At 44.8% G+C, this 8,888-nt stretch overlaps 1 pseudogene; it reads right to left on the bottom strand.

Moving 5' to 3' along the window:
* Nucleotides 1-1,551: 1,551 nt before the first annotated feature.
* LOC149271928 (tubulin alpha-1C chain-like) overlaps nt 1,552-8,888 on the bottom strand; it is a 29,395-nt pseudogene continuing 22,058 nt past the window's right edge.

Genomic DNA, 8,888 nt, shown 5'->3' with positions numbered 1-8,888 from the left:
GAGCACATGGGACAAGTCTAGGGATGCATCAGTAAATCGGGGGGGGGGGCAGAGTGGATGATAGGGGGTATAAGGCATATCTGGGGGGCAGAGTAGCAAGCCGTAGGGCAGATGTGACTAACTAGGGGGGAAGCTGGCAAATAAAAGGCAATAAAAACAAGAATGCATTTTTCTCAATCATAGTTTTTATTAACTATGAAAACATAGTTTACACGTGAATTAATATTTACTAGTAAAACTTTTTTCTTACAGGGCAGGCTTTTTCTTTTTTTTTTTCTAAATTAATATTCAAATTTTGGGGGGTCGTTAAAAGTCCACTCTGCTCCTCCTTATACAACGCGTTTCACCCTCCAATTGGGCTTTTTCAAGCATCACTTGTGGCTGTGGTATTGCTGGTATTTACAGTAGTGGCCAAACGTTTTGAGAATGACACAAGTATTGGTCTTCACAAATTTTGCTGCTTTAGTATTCTTAGATTTTTGTCAGATGTTATATTCTTTACAACTATTGCACCTCTCTCCTTGAAGATCTCTCTTGATGATCCAATAAATGGGTGATTTAGGTGCAATCTTACAAGCAGCAATATCCTCGCCTGTGACAGCAATTGTTTCCTTGCAGGTAACCATGGTTAACAGAGAAGGAAATATTTCAAGCACCACCCTCCTTTTAAAGCTTCCAGTCTGTTATTCTAACTCAATCAGCAAAACAGAGTGGTCTCCAGCTTTGTCCACGTCAACACTCTCACCTGTGTTAACGGAAGAATGACTGACATTATGTCTGCTGATCATTTTGGGGCAGGGCTGAAATGCAGTGGAAATGTTTTTTGGGGATTAAGTTAATTTTCATGGCAAAGAGGGACTTTGCAATTGATCTGATCACTCTTCATAACATCCTGGAGTATATGCAAATTGCCATCATCTAAACTGAGGCAGCAGACGTAATGAAAATAAATATTTGTGTCATTCTCACAACTTTTGGCCATGACTGTATACCAGGACCTGTAAATACAAACTCAAGTAAAATGTGTGTGGAAAAAAAATGGACTGCCACAAAGTTTGAAAAAGACTAGTGTTAGAATTAGTGCATGGAAAGAGTTAAAATACTAGCATCTGAAATACCCTGGGGTGCCTAGTTTTCAAAAATATATGGTTTGATGGGGTAAATTGCACTGGTCGGCTTCAAAGATACCCAAAATAGCAAATGGGGGCAGAATAATAATAAACTCAGGACATATAGTAGAATCTTATTTAGCAGTTTTTATTCATTAGTTTTTATAGATGAGTGAAATATTTTTCAAGTGAAAGTCCTTTTTTCTCAATTTTTCACACACACTATATATTCTTGAAAAAGAAAACCCATTGTATTCCACTTGGAACACTGTGATATGTCACCAATACCTGGTATTGCTATGTGATTTCTACATGTTGCAGTTTGTGTGGAATCCCTGCACATACTGCCAGAAAGCACAACCACAGCATGAATAAAAAATGTTTATTAAAAGTAGCTATGTTTATTAAAAGTGTTAACACTTCTAAGATGTGCAGAAATTCACTATTCTTCTCCTTCATCTTCTTCCTCTACAGAATCTGTACCAACTTCCTCATAATCCTTCTCCAAAGCTGCCAGATCTTCACGAGCCTCAGAAAACTCTCCCTCCTCCATACCTTCACCGACATACCAGTGCACAAAAGCTCGTTTTGCATACATCAAGTCAAACTTGTGATCCAGACGTGCCCAAGCCTCAGCAATTGCTGTTGAGTTGCTGAGCATACAGACTGCACGCTGTACTTTTGCAAGATCACCACCTGGCACCACAGTTGGAGGCTGATAATTTATGCCCACCTTACAAAATAGAAAGAGAAAAAAACAGCTAATTTTGGCAACAAATTTGTATAACTTTTCACCAACTCATTACTCATCAATCAACACATAACTTAGAGAACAAAACACAAACACTTACCTTAAAGCCAGTAGGACACCAATCCACAAATTGTATAGTGCGTTTTGTTTTAATGGTGGCAATGGCAGCATTGACATCCTTTGGTACTATATCTCCACGATGCAGCATGCCATATATTTTCCATGTCGAGGGTCACATTTAACCATTTGGTTGGAAGGTTCAAAGCAGGCATTTGTGATCTCAGATACAGAGAGCTGCTCATGATACGCCTTTTCAGCAGAAATTATTGGGGAGTAAGTAACTAATGGGAAATGTATACGGGGATATGGCACTAAGTTGGTCTGGAACTCTGTCAGGTCCACATTAAGTGCTCCATCAAAGCGCAGTGAAGCTGTAATAGAAGAGACTATCTGCCCAATAAGGCGATTTAGATTAGTATATGTTGGGCGCTCAATATCTAGATTACGTCTACAAATGTCATAAATTGCCTCATTATCTACCATGAAGGCACAGTCAGAGTGTTCTAGTGTGGTGTGTGTAGTCAGAATGGAATTGTATGGTTCGACTACAGCAGTGGAGACCTGTGGAGCAGGGTAAATGGCAAATTCTAATTTAGATTTTTTCCCATAATCAACAGATAGTCTCTCCATAAGTAATGAGGTAAATCCTGATCCTGTCCCTCCACCAAAACTGTGAAATATAAGGAAGCCCTGCAAACCTGTACACTGGTCTGCCTGGAAGATAGAGACAGTAAACAAAAACAAACACAAAATAATGCCATATTAGTATTCAGCTGAAAAATGTGTACTAAAAAAGATTCACAATAGATTTAAATACTCAAATTCTATGAACCACTAAGCAAAAGGTGTTTTTTTGTTCACCATTGCATTCCAACCTGGAGGTGCCTCTCTGATGCACTTAGTTCTTACCAGTTTTCTCACTCTTTCCAGTACAAGGTCAATGATTTCCTTCCCAACAGTGTAGTGTCCACGAGCATAGTTATTCGCAGCATCCTCCTTCCCAGTGATGAGCTGCTCTGGGTGGAAAAGCTGTCTATATGGTCCATTTCGAACCTCATCTACAATGTAAGACAATTCAATCTTTCAAGCTAGTCGTTAAACACGTTGCTAAGAACAGATTAACACGTTGCAGAGAGAAAAACAAATCAAGGATGCAGCAACACTAGACATCGCAAAAGAACGGAAGGCAGTATACACACACACACACACACACACACAATATTTAGAATTTAGGTGTTTCAGCCACATCCATTGCCAACAGTAGGGATGCACCGAAATATCGGTGGCAAAAACATATTAGTCAAAAATGGCCTCATTGGCAAAATGCTGAAATAAAACAAAATTAACGGCCTACAATAATCGTCTGCAGGGGCCCTGCTGCTTATGTGCAGCATGCAATTAACATGGAGTGGATGAACGCATGTGTGTGCGCGAGCAACGTCTCTTGTTCTGCACGAGGGGAAGCAAGAACCCAGCGGAGTCACGTGAATTTATGTCACGTCATATGACTGCTCCGTTCCTGCTCCCCTGGGCAGTAGAGAAAAGTAGTTTGCACAGTGTGAGCAATGCAGGGGGACGCAGCGGCCCATGCGGAAGTCTGCGAGCTGCAACGAAAAATCTCCAGTTCAGGTAAGGGGGTGGGTGTATGAACGAATATGCATGCTTGAGGTAATGAATGAGCATCTGTGAAAAAGTATATGAATGAGTATATTAATTGTGTGTCTGGAGTAGCATGGATCTGTAAGTGGGGGAAGCATGGCACAGGGAGAGGCTGTGATGTGCACACCCTTTCCTACAGGGCAGCAATTTATCTGTGCTGTCAGCATCAATACACAAGGGGTGCAGCTAGCCAGGTTTCAGCATGTACAGTGAAGGAAAAAAATATTTGATCCCCTGCTGATTTTGTACATTTGCCCACTGACAAAGACATGATCAGTCCAGTGTTGTCCTAATATATAAACAGTTAATTACCAGATCTATTTAAACATGCCAGTAGAGGGCACCAACTCTTTGGATCCCTTTAGTACCCACTTCTCCCCATTAAACCATTCCAAATACCATCCCTCTCCACCTCTCTGCCATCACAGCTACCTCAGTACCTCTACACTAACCTTTATATGTGAAACCTGCCTGTGTTTGCTCTGCTACTTCTGTCCCCCACATATTCCTCCCTATTCCTATCACTCGCAACCACCAAACTTAACCAACATAGTCAACCTAACCAATTTTATTCCTATCATCTCCAACCATAAACTCCCTCCAGTCCTTAACTGTTCCGTAACAAAGGCTCTCCTCCTCACTTATCACCTCTTCCTTTTCCCGTCTACAAGATTTCACTCGAGCTGCCCCATATCTCTGGAATCTACTTCTACTGAACTTTCAGCTTTCACCCTCCCTCCCAACAGTCAACAAAAATCCCAAAACCCACTTCTTCAGAGAAGCATTCCACCTTAGCTGATAGAACTTCCTTGTCATTGAGACAACCACCACACTACCTCTCACCCTTTCTCTGTGCCTTATACCCCCCCCACACTACCTCTCACCCGTTACTGATGCCCCCCGCACTACCTCTCACCCTTTCTCTGTGCCTTATGTTTGTCACCCCATTCCCTCAAGATTGTAAGCTTGCGAGCAGGGCTCTCTCCACCTAATGTATTGGTTTGTCTTAGTCTGTCAATTCTCATCTTGTCATACCCCTTGAACTTATGTATTGTATTAAGCGCTGCGTAAATTGTTGGCGCTATATAAATAAAAGATAATATTAATAATAATATAATTTTAATGGTAGGTTTATTTGAACAGTGAGAGACAGATTAACAAGAAAATCCAGAATAATGCGTTTCAAATAAATTATAAATTGATTTACAGTTTACACAGTGAAATAGTATTTGACGCCTTTGCAAAACCCTTGTTGGCAATCACAGAGGTCAGATGTTTCTTGTAGTTGGCTACCAGGTTTGCATACATCTCAGGAGAGATTTCGTCCCATTCCTCTTTGCAGATCCTCTCCAAGTCATTAAGGTTTCAAGGCTGGCGTTTGGTAACTCGAACCTTCAGCTCCCTCTGCAGATTTTCTTTGGAATTAAGGTCTGGAGACTGGCTGGGCCACTCCAGGACCTTAATGTGCTGGGGTGAGGAGGTTCTCATCCAAGATTTGACAGTACATGGCCCCACCCATCGTCCCTTTGATGCGGTGAAGTTTTCCTGTCCCCTTAGCAGAAAAACAGTCCCAAAGCATAATGTTTCCACCTGCATGTTTGACGGTGGGGATGGTGTTCTTGGGGTCATAGGCAGAATTCCTCTTCCGCCAAACACGGCAAGTTGAATTGATGCCAAATAGCTCAATTTTGGTCTCATCTGACCACAACACTTTCACGCAGTCCTCCTCTAAATCATTCAGATGGCAAACTTCACACAGGCCTGTATATGTGCTTTCTTAAGCAGGGGGACCTAACGGGTGCTGCAGGATTGCAGTCCTTCACAGCATAGTGTGCTACCAATTGTTTTCTTGGTGACTATGGTCCCAGCTGCCTTCAGATCATAGGCAAGATCTCGTTGAAACTCCACGAGGTGAGATCTTGCATGGAGTCACAGACCGAGGTAGATTAACAGTTATTTTGTGTTTCTTCCATTTGCCAATAATCGCACTGTTGTCACCTTCTCACCAACCTGCTTGGCGATGGTCTTGTAGCTCATTCCAGCCTTGTGTAGATCTACAATCTTGTCCCTGACATCCTTGGACAGCTCTTTGGTCTTGGCCATGGTGGAGAGTTTGGAATCTGATTGATTGCTTCTGTAAGTCCTGTAAGTTGCAAGGAGGGGCCTCCATGAATGCATCCTCGTGCCATGTGTTCTCCACATAAGTGACACACACATACCCAGCTATCCACGTAATGTAAAATAAAACCTGATTCATCAGAACAGGCCACCTCCTTCCATAGCTCTGTGATCCAGCTCTGATGCTCACATGCCCATTGTAAGCGCTTTCAACAGTAGACAGGGGTCAGCATGGGCACTCTAAATCGTGTGGGGCTATACAGCCCCATACGCAAGAAATTCTGCTGCACTGTGTTTGACACCTCTCTATCGGAACCAGCATTAACCATTTCAGTAAATTGAGCAACAATAGCTCGTCTGTTGAATTTGGCCAAACAAGCCAGTCTTCGCCCCCTCCACGTGCATCAATAAGCCTTGGCCACCCATGACCCTATCGCTGGTTCACTGCTTTTTCCTTCCTTGGACCACTTTTGATAACTACTGACCACTGCAGACAGGGAACACGCCAGAAGAGCTGTAGCTTTGGAGATGCTGACCCAGTTGTCTAGCCATCGCAGTTTGGCCCTTGTCAAAGTCGCTTAGAGCCTTATGTCTGCCCATTTTTCTTGCTTCCAACACATCAAGTTTGAGGACGAAATGTTGACTGGCTGCTTTATATAGCCCATGCACTGGGTGTAGACCCAATTTTAGAAATAGACAAAATGTCATGATTTTTAAAAAAAAGGTCATTTTAACTGATAAAGAATTAAAATTTTTAATGATTCTACACCCAAGCCAGCCTGTGTTTTACCACATGCCAAAGGTCCATAAGGATGCTACAAACTGTCACGGATCCAGCTCCCGGCGTTGGCGGGCGGACTGCCACTCACAGATGTCGGGTGCCCGATACTCTGGCACCGGCGGGCGGATCGCCGCTCGCGGATGCCGGGTTCGCGATCCCTCGGTTCCCGGTACTGGAGGACGGACTGCCGTCCGCAGTAGCCGGAAGCTTGTTGCCGGCAGGCAAAGAATCTGCGCCGGCACGGGACTCAAGGGGTTGAGTCTGAGGATTCCCCGGCCGGCATACTTACCTCCTCTTCTGGCGGCGACTGCAGGAACTCTGGGGGCGCGGCTATGCCGCGTGGCTTGTATCGGGGTGGTGATAGACAGCTGAGGGCTCAGTCGTGACGTCACCTTGGAGGCGGGGTTTCTGATTGGCACCGGCTTTAAAAAGCCGGAAATCTGTTTCTCCTGCACCCTGTTGTGGTCCTTTACTTCGTTTGTTGCTATGCTCCTGATCTTCGTTATTATTGACCCTTTGCCTGTCTGACTACTCTTTGGATTTTGATTCTGTACCTCTGCCCGGTGATTCGTGTACCAGTTTGGCTTGTCTGACTACCAGCTCCATGTACCAGTTTGGCTTGTCTGACTACCCGCTCCGTGTCTCGACCCTCTGGCTTGTTCTACTACCCTCGGTCCCATTCTACCTGTGGGGTTCGTCTGGAGACTCCTTCACCTTATCTAGTCAGTACCTATATCTACCTGCCTGCACTTGGCCTACTTACTGTTGGGATCCTCTAAGTCCTGGTTCTCTGTTACTAAGGGCCCCTCCTTTGGTATCAGGGGATTGGGCAGAATAACTCCTGCGGTGAGTGCCATTGTGCGGGTAGTCCTGACACAAACCCTCCAGGGAGGCCTATCATCTCAGGGATCAACTCAATGTCAAGTAGAGTGCGTTGACCATTTGCAACAGCCCATAGTAAAAACCACAAAATCGTATCTGAAAGATACCATCAACGTACTCCAGATACTAGGGCTGCAACTAACGATAATTTTAATAATCGATTAGTTGCCCGATTATTTTTTCGATTAATCGGATAAAAAAAAATATTTTTTTTTCAATTTAAAATAATGTAATAAAAAACTTACAATTTACACTTTCATCTCTTTATCACAATGGCCTCTCTCTATTCACCTTCTTATTTTACTGACATAATAATAAAAGCTACAAGAACCCAAACACAGTGTTTCTCAAACTAGGTTTTAATACAAAGTTATTAGTAAATATTAATTCATATGTTAACTATTTTTCATATTTAATAAAAACTATGAGAAAAAAGCCTTGTTTAAATTTTTTTTATTTACCAAACTGCCCCCGGTTATGCACATCTGACCCCAAGCTTGCCACTCTGCCCCCATATATGCCTTATACCTCTTATATGCCAGTGATATGCAACTGAGCCCCCTGATATACCTTTTACCCCCAGATATGTTTTATGCCCCCCTGATATGCCTAATATCGATATGCCTTATACCCCCTATATGCCACTGAGCCCCCTGATATACCTTTTACCCCCAGATATGTTTTATGCCCCCCTGATATGCCTAATATCGATATGCCTTATACCCCCTATATGCCCTGAAATTCATAATACCCCCCATACACAACTATAACTCACCCATACACCACTCTGGCTCCTCCCCTCCCATACTCCACTCTGGCTCCTCCCCCTCCCATACACCACTCTGGCTCCTCCCCTCCCATACACCACTCTGGCTCCTCCCCTCCTCCACTTTGGCTCCTCCCCCCATACTCCACTCTGCCTCCTCCCCCTCCCATACTCCACTCTGCCTCCTCCCCCCTCCCATAATCCACTCTGCCTCCTCCCCCCTCCCATACTCCATGCTGCCTCCTCCCCCCTCCCATACTCCACTCTGCCTCCTCCCCCTCCCATACTCCACGCTGCCTCCTCCCCCCTCCCATACTCCACGCTGCCTCTTCCCCCCTCCCATACACCACTCTGCCTCCTCCCCCTCCCATACACCACTCTGCCCCCTCCCATACACCACTCTGCCTCCTCCCCCTCCCATACACCACTTTGGCTCCTCCCCCTCCCATACATTGCTTTGCCGCCTCCCCCCTCCCATACTCCACTCTGCCTCCTGTCAGCCACGGAGGTTCACAAGACACCAGGGAGCCGGGTAGAGAGGCAGAGTGCCGTATGGGAGGGGGAGGAGCCAGAGTGGTGCATGGGAGGGTGGCTCCCATACACCACTCTGACTCCTCCCCCCTCCCATACACCGCTCTGCCTCTCTACCAGGCTCCGTTACTGACAGGAACTTTCACTGCAGCTTCATAGAAGCCTCAGCGTAAGTGAAGGTGAGTAACGGAGGCTGTCTGTGCGATGCAGACCCCCACCGGCAGCCTCCGT

The sequence above is a fragment of the Sceloporus occidentalis genome, unplaced genomic scaffold, assembly GCF_023333645.1.
Source record: "Sceloporus occidentalis isolate IW3139 unplaced genomic scaffold, rSceOcc1.0.p SCAF_446, whole genome shotgun sequence".
NCBI lineage: Eukaryota > Metazoa > Chordata > Lepidosauria > Squamata > Phrynosomatidae > Sceloporus > Sceloporus occidentalis.
The sequence above is the reverse complement of the archived record's forward strand: the minus strand, read 5'-3'. Positions and strand labels throughout refer to the sequence as shown.